This window comes from Octopus sinensis, linkage group LG13, assembly GCF_006345805.1.
Source record: "Octopus sinensis linkage group LG13, ASM634580v1, whole genome shotgun sequence".
Classification (NCBI taxonomy): Eukaryota; Metazoa; Mollusca; class Cephalopoda; order Octopoda; family Octopodidae; genus Octopus; species Octopus sinensis.
Window position 1 is genome coordinate 9,424,374 of NC_043009.1, and position 27,500 is coordinate 9,451,873.

The following is a 27,500-nucleotide window of genomic DNA, read 5'->3' on the forward strand; positions in this document are numbered from 1 at the left end:
TCGCCTTCTCTCTCTCCTTCATCACGCTCTCCTTCTCTCCTTCCTCTTCTTACGCTGTCTTTCCCACTTCCTCCCCTTCCCCTCTCTTACTCCACTTCTCCATTGTTTGTTGTTTCTTTCCTACAACCTCCCACCCTCCCTCTTCTCCATCTTCTCTCTTCTCCGCCGCTCCTCTTCTTCACTCAGTCTCTCCTTCACGCTTTCCTTCCTCTCTTTCAGCAATACTCATCTACTCTCCATCTTCTTTCTAAGTCTTCCGCTTCCCCTTCATCTTCTCCACTCACAATTTCCTTCCCTCTACTTTTCTTCTGCTTTCTCCCCCCCCCCGGTGTTTCTTTGTTTATCCTCCTCCCTATTCTTTCCTTCTTTCTCTCCTTTCTTTCTAGCATGCTACTTTCCTCCTCATTCTTTTCTGTCTTTCTATAGTTTTTTCTGTCTTCCTATAGTACTTTCCTTTCTTCTTCTTCTTCTTCTTCTTCTTCTTCTTCTTCTTCATTCCTTCTTTCCTTCTTCTCCCCTGTCTTTTCATCCCCTCTCCTCTACACGTTTCCTTCTTGCTCTCTCTCTCCCTCTCTCTCTTACACACATCTACATTCTACACCGTTCTCTCCTTCCACGCTTCTAATTACTTTTTCTTTTCTTCCTCTTCCTTCTCTATTCTTTCATCATCTCTCCTTGCCCTTCTTTATTTATCATTGTTACCCTCCTTTTCCAATCTTTTCTTTCCTCTCCTCCTCCTCTCTCCCCTCCTTTCTCTTGCTTCCTCCTTATCTCTCTCCTTTCCTCTTCCCTCTACATTCTCTCCCTTTCTGCTCTATTCCTCACCCTATCCCTCTTGAACCTCTCTTTATTCTCTTTGCTCTATTTCTCTCCCCTTTACTACCCCCTTTTTTCAAAAAAAAAATTGCTCTCCCTAACCCTCTTGTAATATTTTCCTTTATTCTCATCACATCCTTCTCTGCCATAGATCCCCCTCTTCATTTCTCCTTCCTCTCCATTACTTTTCCTTTCTCTCCTATCCTAAAGATTCCTCACATTGGTACATGGCCACAAGTTTATAACATAGCGGTGATGGGCAACGATGATATTGGGGATGGTATTCGTGATCATGGTGGTGCTGGTGCCGATGTTGTTGTCAGTGTTGCTGCTTTTGGTGGTGGCATTGTTGGTGCTGATGGTTTTGGCATTAGTATTGTTAGCAATGGTGATAGTAGTGGCGCTAGTGTTATTGGTGTCAGTATTACAATTGCTTGACTTTACCATCTGGTGCTCAACGAGAGGTTTGAACTCACAATCCAAACACAGTACCAATATCTTCTTGTCCGGTGCTCTAACACCCTCCTCTTCTCCAAAACTCCATTTCCTCCATCACTTCCACACTTTGTTTCCACTAGTCTCTGCTCTCCAGCTCTCCATTTCCATCATCTCTGTTACTCTCTCTTTCTCTCTCTCTCTCTCACCCACTGTCTTTCTCCTTCCCCCTGCTGCTCTCCCTTCCCTTCTCCACTCTCCCACTTCTCATTCAATTAACCTTCTCTTTTGCTCTACTTTCTTCTTACTCTCCGCACACTCTCTTTTTCTTCATCTTCCATCTACTAGTAAATATGTGTGTGTGTGTGTATGCATGTATGTGTATATATATATATATGTATGTATGTTTGTATGTATGTATGTATGTATGTATGTATATATATATATATATATATGTATGTATGTATGTATGTATATACATACACACGCACACACACAGAGTAATGATGATGGTAGATGTGTGTTTGTGTTTATACATATACAAACACACTTTGCTGATAAACACGTACATACATACACACATACATACATACACACATACATACATACATTCATACATACACACATACATACATACACACATACATACATACATTCATACATACACACATACATACATACACACATACATACATACATACATACATACACACATACATACATACACATACAAACATACACATACAAACATACACACATACATACATACATACATACACACATACATACATATATACAGACAGACAGACAGACAGACAGATTAATAGATACATAGATGCAATCAGATGTATATTTCTCACAACTTTCATCCAGCTTCCTGTTCACTCCACTATGCTCTGGTGGTGGTGATGGTTGGTAGACATCTTCTTCGTCTTTTTCTTTTTCTTTTTCTTCTTCTTCTTTTTCTTCTTTTTCTTCTTCTTCTTCTTCTCATTCTTCTTCTTCTTCTTTTCTTCTTCTTCTTCTTCTTCTCATTCTTCTTCTCCTTCTTCTCCTCCTCCTCCTCCTCCTCCTCCTCCTCCTCGTCCTTCTTCCTTTTCTTCTCCCAGCTTATTTCACTCTCCTTTAATCCCCTCCTTCCCTTCTTTTCTTCATTTCTATTTTCTTCCTACCCTCACATCCTACCCATTCCCTCCTTCATTCTACTCTTCCATTCTCCCTCTGCTACTTTTTTTATATTCCCCCACCCACCCTCTCTCTATTATTCTGTCATCTACTCTAAACAAACAGTGGTCTCTTGACTGGCTAGATTTAGCAGCTAAACATCACATCACACACAAGGCCCCTTACCATATTAAAAAAAAAAGAAGAAAAAAGTGCACATTGGATTATGTAGTCATAAATATGCACTGGATGATCAAGGCCTAGGGCTAAACAACTCTGTCATTCTTTGCTTTTTTATTTCTTCCTCCCACTCTCCCCTCTAAAACTCTATTTTGATCAATCTGTTAAGAAAGCCACTATGTGGTCACTAGATTTATTAGAAATAACAGCTAAAATCTCTCCTAAAAAATTGTAGGGTCACATTGGATAATGTTGTCCTAGATATATAATGCCTGAAAAAAAGACAGGAGGGTCATGGTTGGAATGACTGTGATCATCAGTCCTATGCTTCAGGGTTGAAATATAAGCCAAACAACAACACTAACTTTATTTTGCATCTATGTGGTTTGATCTGCTACAACCAATAGTCAAATATGCACTTGAAACTACATTCTACTAACTTCAAAAAGAAAAGATACATTGGGTAATGTAGTCCAAGATAGACAGTGGTGGTTCTTAACCATTTTTTGCCTCTGGTCCCCTTTGATTCCTATTTTACACAGATGGACCCTCATAGCCATTTGATGTGTGAAAAGAAAGAAAAAAAACTCATTACATTTTTATACGCTTTTACTCTTTTACTTGTTTCAATCATGTGACTGTGGCCATGTTGGAGCACCGCCTTTAGTCTAGCAAATCGACCCCAGGACTTGTTCTTTGTAAGCCTAGTACTTATTCTATTGGTTCTTTTGCCGAACCGCTAAGTTACGGGGGATGTAAACACACCAGCATCGGTTGCCAAGAGATGTTTGGGGCACAAACACTGACACACAAACATATACATACATATACACGACAGGCTTCTTTCAGTTTCCGTCTTCTAAATCCACTCACAAGGCTTTGGTCGGCCTGTAGCTATAGCAGAAGGCACTTACCCAAGGTGCCACGCAATGGGACTGAACCCGGAACCATGTGGTTGGTAAGCAAGCTACTTACCACACAGCCATTCCTACGCCTATGAGAAATCTTATTTAAAAAAAAAAAATTGTTAAAATATTTTTGTGTTGTAGAAGCACGTAAAAAGCACCCACTACACTCATGGAGTGGTTGGCGTTAGGAAGGGCATCCAGCTGTAGAAACACTGCCAGATCTGACTGGGCCTGATGAAGCCTTCTGGCTTCACAGACCCCAGTTGAACCGTCCAACCCATGCTAGCAAGGAAAACGGACGTTAAACGATGATGATGATAAGTACAACTGATTTTATTGCACATAAATTTTAACAACAAAATCTTATATAGATACCCCAGGGCCATACGGACCCTGGGTGAGAATCACTGATGTACAGCGGCTGACAAAAACCTGACATAAATAAAACAAATGGGATGGTGGTCATAGCTGAAATGCTTAAGTTAACTTGATTGAGTTTGACCTAAGCATTGACAATGAGAACAACTTTGTTTGGCTCTCACTTTCCTTTTCCCACAATTCATGCTCTTCTCTCTCTCACTCTCTCTTGTATTTTTTCCCTTCACTTTTCATCTCACCTTTCCTCATTTGACAAATTCCACCCCACTACAAATGACTTCTGCTCATCTGCTTCCATTTCTAATTTATCCCTTTTAGGATCTCCTTTATCCCCCTGTCAATCACTGTCTCTATCACATACATTCTTTATAATTCCTATTTCTTTATTGCCCACAAGGGGCTAAACATAGAGGGGCCAAACAAGGACAGACAAAGGGATTAAGTCGATTACATTGACCCCAGTGCGTAACTAGTACTTAATTTATCGACCCCGAAAGGATGAAAGGCAAAGTCGACCTTGGCAGAATTTGAACTCAGAATGTAACAGCAGACGAAATACCGCTAAGCATTTTACCCAGCGTGCTAACGTTTCTGCCAGCTCATTGCCTTTCTTTATAATTCTTTATAATTCAATCTTTCTTTCTCCCTCTCTCTTGCTTTCACTCTTTCTGTGTGTGTGAGAGAGAGAGAGAGAAGATGCATAGCCTAGTGGTTAGAGTGTTGCATTCATGACCTCTGAATTGTGGGTTTGATTCTCGGACTAATTATCCTGTATTCTTGAGCAAAACACTTCATTTCACATCGCTCTGAGATCATTTCAACATCTGACCTGTGGCATGTGGTTACACCTGTACAGGTAATGTCGATTTGATGGTGGGAGTGAACTTATGTGAACACACATTCTCTTAGACACATGCTCAAGTATGATGCTCGAATGCTCACACAAACACACGTGCGCCAATGCACATATACACACACTCACACAATGCACCCATGAAAGCAGGTGGAGTGAGATGGGATTAGATAGAAGGAATGAGAAAGGATCATTCAGAGCTAGGGAACACAATGCCCTGTGGATGAATATAATGCATTATTCTTTGTGATTCCTGGAGTGTCAAACCCAGCAGGTGGGTGGAAATGCTGAACACTGAGAGGTAGATGATAGAGTGGCCAGGTGTGTTGATTTGGTGGGCTGCAGACTGGAGAACAAGGTGTAATTGATGCTGGAAGAAGGTGGTGGATTTTATTGGTTTCAACTTTTGACCCTAGGCTTGCAAATTTCAGGGATGGAGGCTAGTCCATTATATTGACCCCAGTGCTTGAATAGTATTCATTTTATTGACCTCAAAAGGATGAAAGGCAAATTTGACCTTCTGGGAAAAATATACCATAAGGAAATGTCACCTTACCAGGTGAGGAATAACAACAATAAAAGCATCTAGTCATAGAAAATCTGCCTCAACAAAATTTTCTCTGACCCATGCAAGCATAAATGAGTAGACAAGTAAAGTTTTGAGTGATTTTTATTCTGGGATTCTAGCATAGGCGTAGGAGTGGCTGTGTGGTAAGTAGCTTGCTTACCAACCACATAGTTCAGGGTTCATTCCCACTGCGTGGCACCTTGGGCAAGTGTCTTCTACTATAGCCTCGGGCTGACCAAAGCCTTGTGAGTGGATTTGATAGATGAAAACTGGAAGAAGCCTGTCTTATATATGTGTGTATATATATATGTGTGTGTGTGTTGATCCCCCAACATCGCTTGACAACTGATGCTGGTGTGTTTACGTCGCCGTCACCTAGCGGTTCGGCAAAAGAGACCGATAGAATAAGTACTAGGCTTACAAAGAATAAGTCCTGGGGTCGATTTGCTCGACTAAATGTGGTGCTTCAGCATGGCCACAGTCAAATGACTGAAACAAGTAAAAGAGTAAAAGAGATATGATCTTTTTTTTTTGTGCTGTTGATGCAGGGCAGTGTTTCTCAACCCCTTTTTACTTATGGCCCCTTTGATTTCTATTTCATCCAGGTGAGAAAGAAATCCTATTATATTTTTATAATTAGATATTATTAGAAATTGTGTAAAAAAATATTAAAATACTTTTGTGCATTGTAGAAATAAAACTAATTTATTGCGCATAAATTTTAATAAAAAAATCTTACATGGGGTCCCCGACCCCAAGGGTTATATGCCCTGCATCAGTGGTTTGTTGTAGGGCAAGGATGACAGATGTAGGGCAAGGATGACTTATGTGGTAAGTGTACTTGAAAATGCCTGGTTGGAGTGGCTGTGGACAAGGAAACTTCTTGCTAAAAGATCATAATGGTATGAGAATTGTGGTATAAGCTTGTTGCAAGTAGAAGATAAAGAGAGAGGGGGAAAGAGAGAGAGAGAAGGGGAAGAGAGAAAGGGGGAGAGAGAAAGAGAGAGAGAGAGAAAGAGTGTAGGTATTGTTTCTTAGTATAGTAAAGATCTTGATTGAGCTACTTAAAGTTAAGCATGGCAGTTGTAATGGTCTACAGATTTTGGTAAATAATAAGCGCCAACACAGACCAAGTTTAGTCTCCATGTTTTCTGCTACTTAATTATACACACACTCCTACACATATGTGTATGTGTGTATGCATGCGGTTTTCTGGCATCATTGCCTCCCTTCCGCATGACCAGACATGTTTTCATGGAAGATTGGAAATTAAGAACACTTGTATGATGGCTCCACTCATTTACAACTATACATATATATATATATATATATATATATATATATATATCCTTCCCTTTTTATTTGCTATTATTATTTTTTCACCACAATAGATACCTTACTGTCCGGCTATTTTGTTTCCCATAATTTCTCATTTTATAAAGTCTGTGTCAAATGTCACTCAAGCTATTTCTGTCTGTCTGTCTGTGTCTGCCTATCTGTCTGTCGCTCTCTCTCCTCTCTGTCTGTCTGTCTGTCTATCTGTCTGCCTGTCTGTCTCTCTCTCTACCTTTGTATCATGTTCTCTTACCTGTTGATTTTATCACAATCTGTCAAGTTTCTGTGTTTTGATTTTATTCAGCCCACCCACCTCTCTCTCTCTCACTCTCTCCTCGGTCTAACCACTGTCAACTAGTTTTTTTGATTAAATCAACACAATTTTACCATTTCACTCTCTGTTTCTCACTCTCATCTTACCTTTCACCTGTTCTTTCTCTCACCTTTCCTCCCACCCACTCTCCCCTCTCTTTCTCGCATTTTACAAATCACCTATTCTCTTTTGTCTTTCTATCTGTTAAATTCCTGACAACTAACTCTTTAATCTTGTTTTAATTAATATAACCCCACCTTCCTCTTTCTTTCTCCTCTCCCTTTCTCTCTTTCTCACCTTGCTTGACTCAATTCTTTCATTATCATCATTCACTGGTTACTAATTGCTCTTTAATTAGTTTAGTAATATAGATTCTTTCAACTAAGCACTTTCTACCAAGCTGATGCATTTAAAAAAATTTTTTCTACTGGGCATGCGGCCAATTTCTGTTGGTTTATTTGACTAAATTGTATATTACTAAAATATATGGCAGCTACTTATAATACTATTAACTAAACCTTTTGATATCAAACCACCTGAGACCACCTTTGATTATATATATTTATATATATATATATATATGGTTGAAAACTGATTATGTTAAGATGTTTATATGTTTATATTTAAATACACCTTGCATTGTAATTTTATCTCATAACATGATATTATGTTCTAAATACAAATTTAACTGTTTTGATACCAATATGCTTATAAATACTTTTGGTTTGTGTTGCAAAAACCACTCTTTTTTAAAGTAATATTCTGCAACAATTTTACCCTTGAAATACATTCTATACCACAAGAATTTCCCTTCAGGCACAGGTACAGGCAATGCTGTTTGGTTTAGAAACGCTTACTTTGCAACTTTGTGGTGTATATGTCTTCTACTGAGTCAACCAATGTCTTGTGAGCGAATTTGCTAGCAGAAACTATGAGGAAGTCAATTATGTGTGTATGTACATATATATATATATATATATATATATATATATATATATATATATATATATATATATATATATATATATATGTCTGTGTGTGTGTGTGTGTGTGTGTATTTATATATATGTATATATGGCCTGTTTGCAAAATATTTTTTGCAAAACATTTTTTTTATGGGGAAATGTTATAATAATAATAATAATAATAATAATAATAATTGTGTACAGTGCTCAGGTGCACTACAACTCATCTAAAGTGTATATATAATCAGGTGTAGTTTCGGCGGATTTCGGAAAGCATGAGGGCCTTAAAAGATGCAGTGTCATGGCAGTCAACAACTGACGCAGGCAGTTTATTCCATGCTTCAGCAACTCTGAGCGTGAAAAAATGTTTCCGAAAGTCATGGGAGCTGTATTGTTTTCTGACTTTGTAGGCATGTCCACGTGTGTTAGACACATGGAGATCAAAAAGGTGTTCAGTGTTGTTGTTGGTGAGGTGGTTGATAACTTTGTGGGTGTTTACCAAGTCCGTCGCCAAACGCCGGAGCTTCAGTGAATCCATGCCCAGGGAAACAAGGCGCTCAGAATATGGTAGGTGTCTGATGGAGGGTATGCGTTTGGTTGCACGTCTCTGGACAGATTCCAGGAGGTCAATGTTCTGTGCAAGATAGGGGTTCCAAACTGATGATGCGAATTCCAAGTGTGGTCGTACCATAGCTGTATACAGTTTTAAATAGATGGCTGGAGAGCGGCTAACAAAAGACCTGCTGAGTGATGCCAAGACACCCTCGGCCTTCCTGACAATCTTAGAGATATGCTTTGACCAACGCAAATCACTGCTGACAGTGATGCCTAGGTCACGCTCGCAAGAGGATTTCTTGATATCAGTGTTGTGGAGGGAGTATGTGAACGCAGGGTTTTTTCTCCCAAAATGCATGGTGGTACACTTGTCCACAGCCAGTTTCAGTTGCCAGTCTGTGATCCATTGCTGCATTGTGTCTAGGTCTGATTGCAGGAAAGAGTTGTAGACATCAGGATCTGTCCTCTTGATTTCAAGGTACAGCTTGATGTCGTCTGCATATTTCAATACTGTGGCATTCTTTAAATTGGCATCTATGTCGTTAATGTATGCCACAAACAAGAGGGGACCAAGGACAGATCCCTGTGGTACACCCTATGACATCTCATATGGTGTAGAGTGCTGTCCTAGAACTGTGACTACCTCCTTTCGGCTGAGGATGAAGGATTTCAACCAGTTAAAAAGGTCATCCCCCACACCCATTGCAGAGAGTTATCCAAATTGGCACTAGTTTTGCACTACTACTGACTGATAATTCTGGTTATTGTTTGTGTGCTTATGTACTAATGTTTACGGTTGGTTGGTTTGACCATTCTTAGTACTTTCCGCTTCTGGAAATTCAGTTTTCCCTATGAAGACTTCATTCTTTTCGATATATAAGAAATAGTTACTAGCTTAAAGAAAACAGAGAATACACACAATATATTCACTTTTTAATCATTGCACAGTCATATTAAGTTCTTCTTTTTTGTCTATGTGATGTTTCAGCCATTTGTTAGCATCCATACTTATACTTTAAAGTTTGTTATGATGTAATAGTGCAGGTGACACTTAAAAAACTCCATTTGAGTGTGGCCGTTGCCAGTACCACCTGACTGGCCCTCGTGCTGGTGGCACGTAAAAGCACCCACTACACTCTCGGAGTGGTTGGCGTTAGGAAGGGTATCCAGCTGTAGAAACTCTGCCAGATCAGATTGGAGCCTGGTGCAGCCATCTGGCTCACCAGTCCCCAGTCAAACTTTGCAACCCATGCCAGCATAGAAAGTAGACGTTAAACGATGATGATGATGGATGGATGTATGTATGTATGTACGTATGTATGTATGTATGTATATATTCCTTATATTTTTACTTATTATATTGGGTTGAAAAACTCTTTTGGATTATAAAAAAAAATTCAGAGGCTGCCTAAGGGATTTTAACTAACATCTTCTGTAAATATAAAAGGTGTTCTGCTATTTGACCAAAGCAGTCCTTTGAATTTCTCTGTCCATCTAAGAAACTTTATTTTGTTATTAATGTTGTAAGAATTTTATAAACTTTTGAGTTGAATGTGGAATAATTCATTTTGGAACATAATATTGATTTCAAATTTTGGCACAAGGCCAGTACATTCTGAAGAGGGGTTTAATCAACCCGAAAAGCTGAAAAGCAAAGTTGATTTTGGTAGAATTTGAACTCAGAAAGCAAAGATGGTCGAAATGCTGCTATGCATTAAGACAGGCATACTAATAATTCTACCAGCTTGCTGTCTTTTGAACAGGATATTACATACTATTCTTTAACCCTTTTGATACAAACCAGGCTGAAACCACCTCTAGCTCTGTAGTACAGATGTCTTGTTTCTAAAAGTCCTGAATTTAAATCTTCCACAAAACCTTAGTCACAATTTATGTTCCTAACACTAGCTTAATGATAACGAAGTTATTTTACTAAATTCTTTGTTATATTTAAAATTAATTGAAAGAAACACAGAGCATCTCAACAGGAATATGGTAACAAAAGGGTTAAAACTTTATGTGATGTGCATTTATATATAATTAGTTGTTTATCCTCTGTTTTTCTTGGAACCCTCTAAATTCCTCCTGTAGAACTGTCGGATTTAAGGGAACCTTGATTAGGAAATGCTTTTTTAATATGTTCTTGTTCAAATTAAAACTTTCCCCTATTTTCTATCCAGTAAGCTTATGTTATGATTTGTTTTAAAGTATTAAAAACCTCTTCCATAATTCTTTTTATATAATTATCATTTTTATGTTATGTTCAAAACAGTAGCTTAATGAGTAAAAATAAGTTAATCTATTAAATCCAATAATTATAGGTGTAAGTGTAAATTTATAATCTGCCTAGAGAAACTGAAGGTTTCAAAGCAGTTTGCCTGCAAATATTTTTTTTCTCATCAAAGTTGAAAGAAATAGGAATGTTTTGCAAGAAATCTGCTAGACATCTGAACTCTGTGACTGTACACAATTTTTCTTTTCTGTCCCCAACAACTAACTATACCTGACCTGTTATTTTGGCACTTGGTGGTTGTTTGAGTGAGAATGTTCCTTCAGTATTCTTCATATTCATATATGAGTATGTATTCAGTAACAGAGGTATTCACTATATATGGCCCAGTATTTCCTATGCAAGAATGTACATGTTTGTGTGTGTGTGTGTGTATGTGTTTGTGTGTATGTATGTATACATATATATACATGCATACATACATGATGGCTGCCCCCTCGTTATCGAGTATGGCCATTGCACGAAGCTTAACTGTTACTGGTGCTGTGATCGAATGTGACTTTTTAGCCCAGCCAAAGATCTACAATGTCTTGTACAGAATTGGCAACTAAAACCTTTACCGGTAATAGCTGGCTGTAGTTGTAACTGGGCATCATGTACTTTTACATGTCGTTTAAGTCCTCCTACCGAATTACATTCTCTTCCACATGCCCAACAAATATGATTAATATGGTGTCTAACACCACCACCAGTGGCCAGGTTGTCACTCATCTGTCTCACTTTATGACTACGAAGATGACATACATACATACATACATACATACATACTTACATACATACATACATACATACATACATACATACTTACATACATACATACATACATACATACACACACACACACATACATTTCAAGGTTAGGTAACAACTTGTTATGCACTTATCACTCATCAGTTGTATTAATATCTATGTGTATGTATGTATGTATGTATGTATGTATATGTACGTATACATATGTATATGTGTGTGTGTGTATATCTTTCAAAAAATGCTGATATATTAAAACACTTGTACAATTGTACGGCACTTTATCAGATATAAATATACACTACATAATCATGTATTGAGTCCTTTTGCTGAATTGTTTCCCTTGGAATTTTTTGGACCTACATACATATGCAAATATGCATGCACATGTGCAGACATGCATGCACACAAACACACACACAAACATTATGTACACACATGATAATAATGATGGTATTTAAGCAAAAACCAAGTAACACTTGAAAATAGACTCAAGTTGTATATATATAATGAAACAATCATATATATTCTATAAATATATATTTGTTATTCATTCACTATACACAATTTCATTTATATTCTCAAGTGTTCCTTCATTTTAGCTGTATTCATATCATTAAATTATTGTTCTAGACTTGAATGTTTGTTTCTATTGAGCTCCTTGCTAAATGCTTTGCACAAAAAGTTTTCATTATAAAATTGTGAGGTATTTAATTCTATTATTGCAATATAATATATGTGCTCTCAACACGCAAACACACAAATGTGCACATGCACATACAATCTGGCTAAGAAAACTTCTAGTCTTCTTAATTTTCATCTTTATTATCAAAATAGCTCTTCAGGAAAAAAACAAAAAACAAAAAAAATGGTTTTTCTCATTGGATAGGAAAAGCTCCAGGAAGGTTCTTGCAGATGCTTTAAATCTGAGTATTGCTTCTCAGAAAATGGGCTCTTGGGGCTTAGGGGAAAATCTGCGATAATGCATCGAATAGTGATAAATCTAGACTTCTTCCTCCCTTCAGTTGTTATGACATACAAACTTCTAAAGATAAAGCAGAATTGTTGCTCAACTGTTTCCAATTATTCTACACTAGATTCTTCTGACTGTGTTCTTCCAAAGTTTCCTTCTCAGTGTGATGTTCCCTTATCTGATATGCATATAACTTCTAAAATCTGCAGCGAAGGCTGCTTCAAACCTTGTGACTTATACAGCTTCTGGTCTTGATAATATTCCTACTGTTGTATTGCAGAAGTGCTCACCTGAGCCATCTTCTATTTTGTCTAAATTCAATGAATGCTTCACTGAGTTTTCCTGTTTGGCTTACTTGGAATCAATCTGTGTTATTCCTGGTTTCAAAACTCCTGAATAATATTGACCTATATTACCGTTGCCAGTGCCACCAGACTGGCCCTGTGCCACTGGACTGGCCCTATGCCAGTGGCATGTAAAAAGCACCATTCAAGCATGGTCGATGCCAGTACTGCCTTACTGGCTTCTGTGCCGGTGACATGTAAAAAGCACCCACTACACTCTCGGAGTGGTTGGCATTAGGGAGGGCATCCAGCTGCAGAAACTCTGCTAGATCTGATTGGAACCTGGTACAGCCTTCTGGCTTGCCAGTCTTCCGTCAAGCCGTCAAACCCATGCCAGCATGAAAAGCGGAAAGTAAACGACGATGATGATGATGATTGACCTTAGTACTTTATAACATTTTAACAATCATATTAGAAATGAAAAGCAATTTCTTCTTTGTCATAAGAGCTCTGTTTCTGAAATTTTGATATATGTGTGCAGGCATGGCTGTGTGGTAAAGAGTTTGCTTCCCAAACACATGGTTCTGGTTTCAGTCCCGTTTAGTCCCAGACACCTTGGACAATTGTGTTCTACTATATTCTCAAGCTGACCAAAGTCTTCTAAGTGGCTTTGCTTGATGGACACTGAAAGATGTGTGTTGTATATATACATATTTATTTAAGTGTGTGTCTTTGTGTCTGTGTTTGTGCCCCACTGCTGCTTGACAACTAGTGTTGGTGAGTTCACATTACCATAACTTAACGGTTAGGTGAAAGGGACCGATGGAATAAATGCCAGGCTTTGCAAAAAAGAATAATAAGTCCTGGAGAATTCATTTGACTAAAATTCTTCAAAGTGTTGCCCTAGCATGGCCACAATCTAATGACTGAAACAAGTAAATTATTACGGAGGAAAGATAGTTTGTTCTTTGTGTGTGTGTGTTTGGTAAGTATTAGTAAAAACCTATAATCAAGCAACTGCTGATATTTGTACAAATAGTGAAAATGGTAGAATAAATTTTTGCTGTGAGGAAGAAGAAAAGTTTAGTATTTTGAGCAGAACCCTTCATTGGACCTTATAGAATTAGATTTATTCCACCGTTTGGATCCTTTGTATTTCTATTTTCCAATGCAGAACCTCGCTTGTTTTACCAGATTCTACTATTTCATGAACAATTATAGACGACTGAAAAGACTTTTAGGTGTGTGTTTGTAGTCCAAGTTTGTTGTCACAGACACACATAAGAACAAAAAGAGAGAGAGACAGACAGACAGACAGAGACAGAGAGGAAGAGAAAGAAAGATAGAGATGGACAGATCGATAGTTAGATAGAAAGAGATAGATAGATAGATAGATAGATAGATTGATAGAAAGAGAGAGGGAGAAAGAGAGAGAGAGAGGCAGATACATTGATAGATAGATAGAGAGAGGGTGAGAGAGAGATTGAGAGGGATAGTAGAATAGATAGATGTATAGACAGACAGATAGACAGATAGAATGAGAGAGAGAAAGAGAGAGAGAAAGAGATACATTGATAGAAAGAGAGGGAGGGAGAGAGCAAAATTAAATTAATTTGAAAATACAATTAGAAAAAGTAGAAGTAGTAAAACTATTTTTACCATTGAAAACATCTTTTGGGAGGCAAATATGTGAACAATTTGTTAAAATAAAAAGAAAAAGAAAGAGCATGGAATAAAATACAAAACAAAGTGGGTGGAAGAGAGAAAAAAAAGAATAATCTAATCAAATAATTAGCTTCTAATTAGAACATAACAAATAATAGAAGGAACTATGTTGTGTGCCAGTACAGCAGAGTAAAAGGTAAGCTCTTGGCAAGCTGAGTACATGACCTGGTGTTGATTCCAAGTTGTATATGTTTGTTTCCTTCTTGTCTCCAATGTCCTTCCAAATAGACAAGTACATCATCATCCACATATTGTATTTCTTCCAAACTCCACTCTACCAAAAAAGAAAAAGAAAAAAAAATATAAATATTCTGCAAAAAAAAACAAACAACCAAGCTTGTATACATACCTAGAGAAGACTGCAGCAGGAGGAGGTAACTCAAATGTCACTTCCTTGATATTTCATTGCAAAGATATGACAAGTTTCTTTCAAAAATGCACGTTATTCTTTTACTGGTTTCATACTGTGGCCATACTGGGACACCATCTTCATGGGTCTTAGTCAATTATATTAACCAAGTATTTTGTCCTTTATCTAATTTACCGAGCTTATACAGTAAGAAAAGTTAAGTCAGCTTCGGCATAAACTACAGCAGATCAAAATATTTTAGTTTGATACTCCATCTTCCCTTCCATACCACTGTGGCATGATTCCGTGGCTAAGAAGTTTGCTTTCCAACCACACGGTTTTAAGCTTAATTCTATGGTGTAGTTAATCCAGACATGTTTTTTCTTCTCTTTTCCTCATTCCTTTCTGTAAAAGAGCATAGGCTTGAAACATCAACAACTTGTTCCATTTTTCCTGAGTGTCAAACTAACACACCCTGTTTGTTGTTCCCTCACCTGTCTCTGTCTTTTATTTTTTGTATAATTTTGAAACAGACAAACACACACACACATTTATATCTAAGTATATATACCTCTAAAGGTTTAATTTTTTAATATGCTGGCCATTGATAAAAGGTATTTTTTAATATGCTGGCCATTGATAACATTTTTTTTTTCGAAAACATTTTACCCTACATGTAAGTATATATATGTAGGTGTCTCTTTGTCTTGACACTGTGTAATAATTGTAAATGAGTCTCACTATTATACAAGTAGTATCATGCATTTCCAATCTTCTGCAAAAACATGTCTGGCCTTGGAGAAATATGACCTTGCTTGGAAACAGGTGAGGGCTGGTGACAGGAGAGCTATCCAGCTGTAGAAAATCTGCTTCAATAAATTCCATCCAACCCTTGCAAGCATGAAAAACTGGTTGTTGATGATATATTTTATATACATATGAACTTCCCCACTCAGATTTCATTCGTCAAATTTTACTCACAAGGCTTTGATCTACTCAAGGCTATGGTAGGAAATACTTGTTCAAGGTTCCACTCACTAGAATTGAACTTTGAACAATATGGTTGCGAAATTGTGAATTGCTATTTACGTAAATAAAAAGGAAAATACAATATAAAAAAAAGGCATTTGATCAACAATTGAATGTAAAACAATGTACTCTTACATTAGCTCTTTATCAAGTTATAGTAATTCAGAGCTTTTTTTAAATTTTTTATTTCAAGCTAATGTATGTTTGTACTGCCACCTGTGTGTGTGTGTGTGTGTGTGTATGTGTGTGTGTGTGTGTGTTGGAAAACAACATGGTAAATGGTAAATATGATACCTGAAAATTGCTCCTGTAGGCATTGATTTTGAGGAAACAAAGAAATTAATAATAACAAAAAAAAAAAACTCCCAGATACTTTGTCTTTATTGATTTACCAATGTGTCATCATTATGAGATGCGAATAGTGTCTTGCAGGGTTAGATTCTTTGTTAGACATGCTACAATACAAATTTGATTCTCAGATGATTCCTTCTACTTATTCCTTTTTCCATTTATAATTTTCATTCATAGAAACAAACTGACAAAAAAATGGTTTTTTCTTTCCCCCTTAGGATGTACAGTTTATATGAATATGAATATGAAGTCTTAGAATGAGGACCTTAACACAGTCCATACAATTCTTCTTAGTAACTGACCAAAATCACTGAGAGGAACAGTAACTGACCACTGTCCAGAAGGTTAAAGGTTTATATTCTGTCAGTTGTGCTGAATTGTGTGAAAAAAAAAATACCTCGTTAAAACAATACTTCGTTAGCAAAAGCTTTTTCAGTGAAGTTCAAAAACAATTGCCATGAATAGGCAGAGCTTCGGGCTGTTATGCACTCTTTGAATGATAAGTGTTTCACTGGCTTGTAGTGTTGAACTTAGATTCTCCCAGGGTGTGGTCGGGGGGGAAGGGGGGCATTAATATAGATTAACATCTTATTGAAGGTAAAAAAATCTTTCAGTTTTAGGACAACATACCTTCTGGATGAACAGGTTCCCTTCATTAGCTGATCACTCCATAGTCTGCAGATGAAATCAAGTACTTGACTTTTTTACCATTATATGTGTTTATCAATGGATAACATGTCTTGTTCACTTCTAGACGAGATCAGTGATGTCCAGCTTCTGTTGACCATACCCCACTGCTGGTGCAAGCTAATAAAGGTCATTTAATCCTTAACCCTTTAGTGTTTAAACTGGCCATATCCGGCCGAAGTTTTCTACCTATTTTATGTTCAAACTGACCAGATCAGGGCTCTCACACTAACCTACATTGACATTCTAAAAATAAACAATCATGTCATTGAAACCTCAAAGCTATAAGATAATGCATGATTAATTAAAAACAATTTGAGTAAAAAAATATTACATTTAACAGAGTAATCTGAACACTAAAGGGTTAAGCATTCAGATTACTCTGTCAAATGTAATGCTTATTTATTCACATTGTTTTTTAATCAATCATGCTTCAAGATTTTTTATTTTTAGAATGACATTGTAGGATAGGTGTGAGAGGCTGGATCTGGTCAGTTTGAATATAAAATAGGTAGAATATTTGGGCCAGATATGGTTGGTTTAAGTGTCAAAGAGTTAAGTATCTTGTTGTCAGTACTGACGACAAAATGTGAAACACCAGCTTAGATGAACCGTCCACTTTCTCCTGGTAACAGCAGTGAATGAAAAGAAAAACATAAACAATACAAACAGGAAACATATCTCTAAACATACAAGCAGTATTTCCTAAGTGCCACTAAGGACTGATATTAATATGAACTGCAAGAGAGGAAGCATTAGTTTCCTGGATACAGTTTAGTAAGGACTATGAGATGATAATTCAAGAATAGGACAAGAACAATGGCCACTTCCAAAAAAACTCCACACAAGTGAACTAAGTTTTTATCAAAATAATTAAGTACAAGTAGGTATGACTAAAACAATAGTGTTTCAGACTGGATGGTTCCCTGTTAGCTTAATGGGGCTTGTATCATGATAGCTTAATGGGGCTTGTATCAAAGTACATCCTACTATTTTAAGAAAGAATATCTTGGGTGGTATCAGAGCAGTGAGCTAGTGAACTCATTGGACAAAATGCTTAGCAGCATTTTGTCCGTCTTTATGTTCTGAGTTCAAATTCTGCAAAGGTTGACTTTGCCTTTCTTCCTTTCACGATTGATAAAATAAGTACCAGTTGATAACTGGGGGTTGATGTAATTGACTTCTCACATCCTTTGAACTTGCTGACCCTGTGCCAAAATTCAAAACCATTATTAATGTTTTCAGTGGCAACCTTAGAGAATTGTTCACACATTGGACAGAATGCCTAGCTGTATCACTTCCAGCTTTTTACATTCTGAATCCAAATTCCACCGAGGTTGACTTTGCCTCTTGTTCTTTCAGGGTTAATAAAATAAAATGCAAGTCAAAGTCCTAGGGTTGATGTAACTGACTAACCCCCTCCCTTGAAAATTACTGACCTTCTACCAAATTTAGAAAGAAGTATTAAGCTATTGTTTGGAACATAAATTAACAGGAAATTGTCATCATCATCATCATCATCGTTTAATGTCTGTTTTCCATGCTAGCATGGGTTGGACGGTTCAACAGGGGTCTGGGAAGCCAGGAGGCTGCACCAGGCTCCAGTCTGATCTGGCAGTGTTTCTACAGCTGGATGCCCTTCCTAACACCAACCACTCCGTGAGTGTAGTGGGTGCTTTTTACATGCCACCGGCACAGGGGCCAGAGGAGGCTGGCAAACGGCCACGATCGGTTGGTGCTTTTTACATGCCACTGGCACGGATGCCAGTCAAGGCGGCGCTGGCATCGGCCACATTCGGATAGTGCTTTTTATGTGCCACCGGCATGGGTATCACAACTATAATTTCCATTTGATTTTTATTTTGATGTACTTGACTCAATAGCACAGTAGATCACCCTATGATCCAAGATAAACATAGCAGGCCGTCCTGCGAGCCATGAACTCACTTCATTTGTTGGGTCTTTGTAGTCACAGTATATCTTCGTCATTGCCTCTGTGAGGCCCAACGTTTGAAGGTCATGCTTGACCACCTCATCCCATATCTTCCTGGGTCTTCCTCTACCCCCGGATTCCTTCAACAGTTTGGGAGTGGCACTTCTTCACACATCTCTCTTCATCCATCCGTAGTACATGACTATACCAATGCAAACGTCTCTCCTGCATGCCACAGTCGTTGCTTCATAAAGTTTGTATCATAGAACTTTGGGCCATCTCAGCACGGTTGATATGAAAAGGGCAACTAAAGTTACTGATTCCTAAATCTTGGTTTTTGAGGGAATTATTAGTAGGTACCTCCATCATCAAAATAACACTAGTATTTATATAAAATCAGTTATTAATCATGCAATTTTTTTAGATTAAAGATATAATCGCTTGACAACTCTTTTGATTATGACCCAAAGAGGGAGCCAACCAGAAGTTGGGAACTCCTCACATTCAAATTCAAAACCCACCAGCTGATAATGTTTCTAAAAAATAAAAAAAATGAATTATATGAAAAGAGGAACAAACAAACAAAAAAACGTTTAAGATCAAGACCAGTAATTTAATACATACATTTATAAAATTAAATATTCATTAATTTTCTCAGCACAGATGTACTTTTGTAGGTGCTTATGTACTTGTAATTTGCCCCTGGTAATAAAACGTTTCCCTACTCCTACCCTAAGTGGTTGCTGAAGCTGCTAGAAATAACAGCCAAATTTTCAGCTACTTACAACCTTTTTAATAATAATAATAATAATAATGATGATGGTGATGGTGGTGGTGGTGATTATTATTATTATTATTATTATTATTATTATTTCAAGTTTTTGCCACAAGGGCAGCTTGTGGGATGTGGGGATTACATTGATCCCAGTGTGCAACTGGTACTTATTTTATCGACCCCAAAAGGATGGAAGGCAAAGTTGACCTTGGTGGAACTCAGAATGTAGTGATGGGTGAAATAATACTAAGCATTTCATTCAGCGTGCTAACAATTCTGCCAGCTCACCACCTTAATAATGATGATGATGATATAATAATAATAATAATAATAATAACAATAATAATAATAATAATTATAATGGTTTCAAATTTTGGCACAAGGCCAGCAATTTCAGGAGACAGTGTAAGTACTCAATGCTCAACCGATACTTATTTTATCAGCCCCAAAAGAGTGAAAGGCAAAGTAGATCATAGCGGAATTTCAACCCAGAAAAGTTGTGAAACATTTTCTTCAAATGATTTTGTTAGCTCACCACCTTTTGATAATACTATTAATAATAATGGTTTCTGGTTTAGGCACAAAGCCCTCAATTTTAGGAGAGGGCTTAATCAATATCATTGATCCCAGTACTAGACTAGTACTTTAATAATAATAATAATAATCCTTTCTGCTATAGACACATGGCCTGAAATTCTGTGGGTGAGGTCTAATCAATAACATCAGCCCCAGTGCTCAACTGGTACTTATTTTATCAATTCCAAAAGTATGAAAGGTAAAGTCAACCTCAGTGGAATTTGATCTCAGAAAGTTAAGATGGATGAAATACTGCTAAGCATTTTGTTCAACATGCTACCAGTTCTACCAAGCTCGCTGCCTTGATAATAATCATGATGATGGTGCTGCTGCTGTTGCTGTTGAGCGAATGGTCTTCGTCCCAGAGCTCGCAAGATGGGAGAAGTTCGAAACGTGGTCTTTTGCTATTCGTAAGACCCGCAGAAGAGAAAGCAGGTCAACCCCCGACACCGAGAGCATCGACGGATGGATGAATGCGCATCCAGGCTCAGCGGTTGCGTAGGAAGTCGGAGACAAGAAACAGGAAGAAAGAGTGAGAGAAAGTTGGAGCCGCGTGGAGCTTTAGGTGTTTTCGCTCAATAAACACACACAACGCCCGGTCTGGGAATTGAAACCGCGGTCGGAGGATCGTGAGTCCGCTGCTCTAACCACTGGGCCATTGCGCCTCCACTTTGCTGCTGCTGTTGCTGGTGGTGGTTTCTTTTATTTACAACAAAAACAGGAGATGGGTGGGAGGCACTAAAAAGACAGTTTACTATTTGTATGAGGGTTTGCCATCCAAAGATGAAAGGAAGAATGAGAGGCGGGGAATGCAATACAAACAAGTGTATTCATAATGTTCAAAATATGTGAACATATGGCTGATGCATTCCTCTCAATAGAGGAGAGCTTCCAAATTAGCCAATCAAAAAAAAAAAAAAAAAATCCTTACAGCCACTCTTTACCCTGCAGACTCGATAAAGATTTTGGAGTGTAAGTCATTTGTGCATCACTACCTCCTGTTTGTATTGAGCATTTCTGGATTTCACCAGTTCACTTTCTCTCTCTCTCTCTCTCTCTCTCTCTCTCTCTAATATATATATATATATATATATATATAGATAGATAGATATGTGACCTCGTGTGTACCTTTAGCGATTTTTTTTTTCCTCTGTCTTCCCTTCTCTGGATCTTTCCTTCTCCTATGTTTCCGACGAAGAGCTCCGCTCGAAACGTTAAACCCTCCTTCTTTCCTTATTTCCTGAGCGTCCAATAATACTACATTTGTTCCACTTCCTCGCGTTGTTGTGTTTTTTTGTACTTTCTTGTTTGGATTAACTATATATATATATAATCATATATTTAATTTTATTTGTTAGGGAATAAAAATTCCGGCATAACAGGGTTTCAAATTATTCTTAAAGAAGAAATATATATTTTCATCTAGAGATAGTAGGCCCCTTATGAAACCCATGTAGCCAAGTTATAAAGTAGTAGGTATTTAAAATAAAAATTCTTTTTTATATGGTGAGATGAAGGGGCCTACTATCTCTAAATGAAAATATATAATCATATATATATATAATTGAAAAATAAGATAAAATCTTCATAAGAATTTATCAAGTAGCTAGTGTGAAAAACCTCATAAGGGAAAAATCCATCAATTATTCCTCTTAAATAGATTTTTTTATATTAAGGGCATTACTATACATAATGCCTCACGCTAGGAGAGACTCTAAAAGTCAAAACTACCATAATAAATATACACATTGTACCGAATTCAGTACAATGTGTTTATTTATTATGGTAGTTTTGACTTTAAGAGTCCCTCCTAGCATGAGGCATTTATGTATAGTAATGCCCTTAATATATATATATATATATTATCAGGACAATTACACCCCATAGGACAATTCACCCAATGACAACTACCTCCAGGACAATTACCCCCTCTCTAATATATCGACTTTGCCTTTCATCCTTTCGAGGTCATCATCTGTTGTCCTCAGGGGTGATTGTCCTTGGTGAGGTTATTGTCCATGGAGGGTAAATGTCCGAGACTCATATATATATATATGTATGGGTATGTATGTGTATGTTTGTGTCTCCTTGTTTTGACATCATGTGATAGGTGTAAATGATTGTCCTGATCATACAAGCAATTTCATGCATTTCTAATATTCTGCAAAAAACATGTATGGTTGTGAAGAAATATTATCTTGCTTACAAGCAGGTGAGGGCTGATAACAGGAAGGACATTTGGCCATAGAAAATCTGCCTCAATAAACTCCATCCAACCCATACAGGAATGGAAACATGGACATTAAAATATGATGATGATGATGAAGACAAAAAAATAATGTAGTCCCAGATACACTAAGCATCATCATCATCATCATCATCATCATCGTTTAGCGTCCGCTTTCCATGCTAGCATGGGTTGGACGGGTCAACTGGGGTCTGTGAAGCTGGAAGGCTTCGTCAGGCCCAGTCAGATCTGGCAGTGTTTCTACGGCTGGATGCCCTTCCTAACGCCAACCACTCCGCGAGTGTAGTGGGTGTTTTTTTACGTGCCACCTGCACAGAGCATGAAAATATAAAATAGGATGGTGCTTTCTAAATAGGCCTGATGGATCAGAGCCAGCCTAGGGTCAAACAATAACAACAACAGTTTTATATTGATATACAGTGATGAAGGTTCGCTAACCTGGTAGACTCTTTTGTTAAGCTATATTTATGGGATAATTTTTGAACTTGGTACCCTAACAAAACCTCATAGTTGAAAACTTTGTCTTAGTTTATTTTATGTAAAGTTGTTATTGTTGTTTGTCACCAGATCTACTCTGCCCTAATCAAGCACATCTTTGATCAGAAGCTTCCCTGCCATGACCATCATCCCATGTTTTTTTTTTTTTTTTCACCAGTGCAGGAGTGGCTGTGTGGTAAGTAGCTTGTTTACCAACCACATGGTTCCGGGTTCAGTCCCACTGCGTGGCACCTTGGGCAAGTGTCTTCTACTATAGCCTCGGGCCGACCAAAGCCTTGTGAGTGGATTTGGTAGACGGAAACTGAAAGAAGCCCGTCATATATATGTATATATATATATGTGTGTGTGTGTTTGTGTGTCTGTGTTTGTCCCCCTAGCATTGCTTGACAACCGATGCTGGTGTGTTTATGTCCCTGTTACTTAGCGGTTCTGCAAAAGGGACCGATAAAATAAGTACTGGGCTTACAAAAAGAATAAGACCCAGGGTCGAGTTGCTTGATTAAAGGCAGTGCTCCAGCATGGCCGCAGTCAAATGACTGAAACAAGTAAAAGAGTAAAAGAGTAAATTTACCTTATCTATATCAGCACTTACCCATTTTTAAGCAGTAGGGTGTGATTTGGGAAAATTTGGCAGTTATTTCTAGCAGATCAGTTTGAACATGTTGAGGTTCCCACTTTGACTCTTTGAAAGTTAATTGAAACACATAAGCAGATTACTTCATTAGAAATATGGTCACAAAAGGATTAACCTCACAGCTCACTGCCATATGCTTCTCTATTTCAGTGTTTACAACTTTAACCCCTTAACATTCAGATTACTCTCTCTCCCAAGTCCAATTCTTATTTATTCACATAGTTTTGAATTAATCATGCAACATAGGCATAAGAGTGGCTGTGTGGTAAGTAGCTTGCTTACAAACCACATGGTTCCGGGTTCAGACCCACTGCGTGGCACCTTGGGCAAGTGTCTTCTACTATAGCCTTGGGCCGACCAAAGCCTTGTGAGTGGATTTGGTAGACGGAAACTGAAAGAAGCCCATCGTATATATGTGTGTGTAATATATATATATATATATGTGTGTGTGTGTGTGTACCAAATTCACTGACAAGGCATTAGTTGACCTGGGGTTATAGTAGAAGACACTTACTGAAGATGTCATGCAGTGGGACTGAACCCGAAACCACATGGTTGCAAAGTGAGCAACCACACAGAAGTAAAGGTAAAGCTACCTTCTTGTGTGGTGTCAACACATAAGGGCCAGTTTTCCAATTTCCTTGGCATATATATTTCCCTACCTGGATGGGATGCCAGTCTGTCACAGGGTTACTCATGTTTGCCAGCTGAGTGGACTGGAGCAATGTGAAATGGAGTGTTTTGCTCAAAAACACCTGTCACCTGGCCCAGGAATCAAAACCACAATATTACGATCATGAATCCAACACCTTAACCATTGAGCCACACACCTCCACAACCACACAGCAATGCTTGTGACTAATTAATCATCATCATCATTGTTCAACCGTGGTCGAGACAATGGAATTTACTATGTTACGCCAGACTTCACGGTCCATCATAGCATTACGGAGGTCCTGTTGCTGGATGCCAGTATCCCTAGAGATTACATCAGGGTAGGAGAGTGTGCGCCCTCTGGTATCGCGAGCAGATGGCTTCCAGAGGAGAAGAGAAGAAATTACCTCGTTTTCAGCTCTACAACAATGTCCAGCAAACTGGACTCTTCTACCTTTCACAAGAGATGATACAGGTGGTAGTTTCCCATATATTTGTACTTTGGTTGGATGACGCTTCCACGAGAGATTTTGAGCTCTCATGAGGAGGCGAGTGCAAGTTCCATCCAACCGCCTCTCAAGCTTCTTCTAATTAAAATAATGCAAGCGTTCATACAAAAATTAGTTATTGAACTTGCACTTAGTTGGATTATAGATTTAACTGTTTTGAGTTTGACCCAGAATGGGAACCACAGCATCAGGAGCAGGGAACCCTTCATTTACATTCAAATTCAAAGCCCTTAAGTTGACTACATCTCTAAAAAAAATAGTATATAAAAAAAAAAGAAAGAAACAGAAAAATTTGTAAGATCAAGACCAGTAATTTAATACATATATTTATAAAATTAAATATTCATTAATTTTTTTTCAGCACAGTTGTACTTTCCTTAGTGCTTATGTACTTATAAGTTGTCCCTGGTATGAAAAAATGTCCCCCTCTCCTGCATGCTCAAACTGCTAGAAATAGCAACCAAATCTCTTTCTAATCACCTTCAATTATCTATAATAATCATAATAACTGATAATAATAGTAATAACAATAATAATAATGAAGCACTCATTAATTATCTTGTACTCCTGCTGGCTCTAATGGAGAAATTAAACACATTGGCTCCTGTACAACCCAGTGGAGGATCATGGTGACATGTTAGCAAGATCCATACATCCATCTGGTGACTTGTATCCTTATTTCTTTTCTAGGAGTCTTTTGAAAACCAGTTCACTACAAATGTATAAGCATGTGATTACGACTCGAGAGAACAATATCTTTTTTTTTCATATATACTCTTTTACTTGTTTCAGTCATTTGACTGCAGCCATGCTGGAGCACCGCCTTTAGTCGAGCAAATCGACCCCGGGACTTATTCTTTTGTAAGCCCAGTACTATCGATCTCTTTTGCCGAACCGCTAAGTGATGGGGACGTAAACACACCAGCATCGGTTGTCAAGCAATGCTAGAGGGACAAACACAGACGCACAAACATATACACACACATACATATATATACTGCCATGACACTGCATCCTTTAAGGCCCTCATGCTTTCTGAAATCCGCCGAAGCTACACCTGATTATATATACACTTTAGATGAGTTGTAGTGCACTTGAGCACTGTACACAATTATTATTATTATTATTTTATTATATATATATACATATATACGACAGGCTTCTTTCAGTTTCCGTCTACCAAATCCACTCACAAGGCTTTGGTCGGCCCGAGGCTATAGTAGAAGACACTTGCCCAAGGTGCCAAACAGTGGGACTGAACTCGGAACCATGTGGCTGGTTAGCAAGCAACTTACCACACAGCCACTCCTGCGCCTATATATTTTATAAATTATTTTTGTTTTTCTTTTGATTTTCACATTTACATCATACTTTTAACAAAAGATGAGTAAACAGAAAATATAATTTGCAAAACGGAAGGTACCAAATGATCCATCAGTAGGGACATGGATGGAAAACACAATCTATGTGATTCTTGCTTCATGTATGATACAGCGAAAAAATATGGTGTTCATATCAAAACTAATTAGGATATTACATTAGGGCTTTGAGACAAAATGAAAAATGGGGCCCAGGAGCCATCATGTTGAAAGATACCAGATAACCAACGATAAGTCAGTAGTTTATAATCCACCATATTGTGTCACATGATCAAAACATTTAATGTTTCCATAGTTTCCATAGCTTTAAGTAGGTGCTTGGGATATTTTCGGTTTGAACGGCAGTTTTTAACATAATTTCTAGGTAACTAAAAAATTTTAAACTTCGTATACTAGTAAAATGTGTTTATAAAACATCTTTTTCTCTTGGCTTTATTGAGAAAATTCTATAGCTTGTAAGATATTTGTTGTTCTTTTTCTGCAATTTCAACCAATCAATGATGTCTATTGAGGTAAAAAAAACATTCTGTGCTGTATGAATATGTTCCTCGTTTAAGAAACAGATTGGGTTTATTTACATTTGTGAAGAAAAAAAGATACCCTTCCCCCCACCCCTAACCCTAACTAACCCTAACCCTAAAACAGATTGAAATGCAATAGATCGATACTAGGGTCATAATTATGGGTGACAATTTCATATGACACCGCTAGAAAAAACTGCCGTTCAAACCGAAAAGATTCGGTGCTTGTAGTCAGAATAGTTTGCTTTGTAGTTTACTGATACCTGTGACAATGTTGTAAAATTGGTTTCAAATATTGGCACAAGGCCTGCAATTTCAGGGCAGAGAGTAAGTTGATGACATCGCACTCAGTGCTCAACTGGTACTTGGTTTATTGACCCTGAAAAGATGAAAGGCAAAATCAACCTCTGCAGTATTTGAACTCAGACTGTAACGATGGATGAAATGCCTCTAAGCATTTTGCCCAGTGTGGTAATGCTTCTGCCAGCTTGCTGCCTTACATGTAAAAATCAACATGTTTCATGTGCTCTGAATGCTGACTTTTAGTTGTGTGGCCTTGCTGAGACCCCCTTTGGTCATGACTGACCATAGGATTGCATCTAGAAAGTTACCCTCCCAGGCACAAGTCCGGGCAAGGTTGTTTATGGAAGACCAGCAGTCGCCCATGCATACCAGCCTCTCTCTCTACGCCACCAGTGTTATCCAAGGGAAAGGCAAAGGGGCCGATACAGCTTGGCACCAGTGACATCGCAACTCCTTTCTACAGCTGAGTGAACTGGAGCAGCATAAAATAAAGTGTCTTGCTCAAGAACACAACACACAGCCCAGTCTGGGATTCGAACTCACAACCTCACGATTGTAAGCTCGA

At 37.9% G+C, this 27,500-nt stretch overlaps 1 protein-coding gene across 3 annotated transcripts in view; it reads left to right on the forward strand.

Annotated features, from left to right (window-relative positions):
* LOC115218558 (homeobox-containing protein 1-like) overlaps positions 1-27,500 on the forward strand; it is a 218,102-nt gene that overhangs the window by 77,662 nt on the left and 112,940 nt on the right. The gene's annotated exons all lie outside the window — the stretch shown is intronic.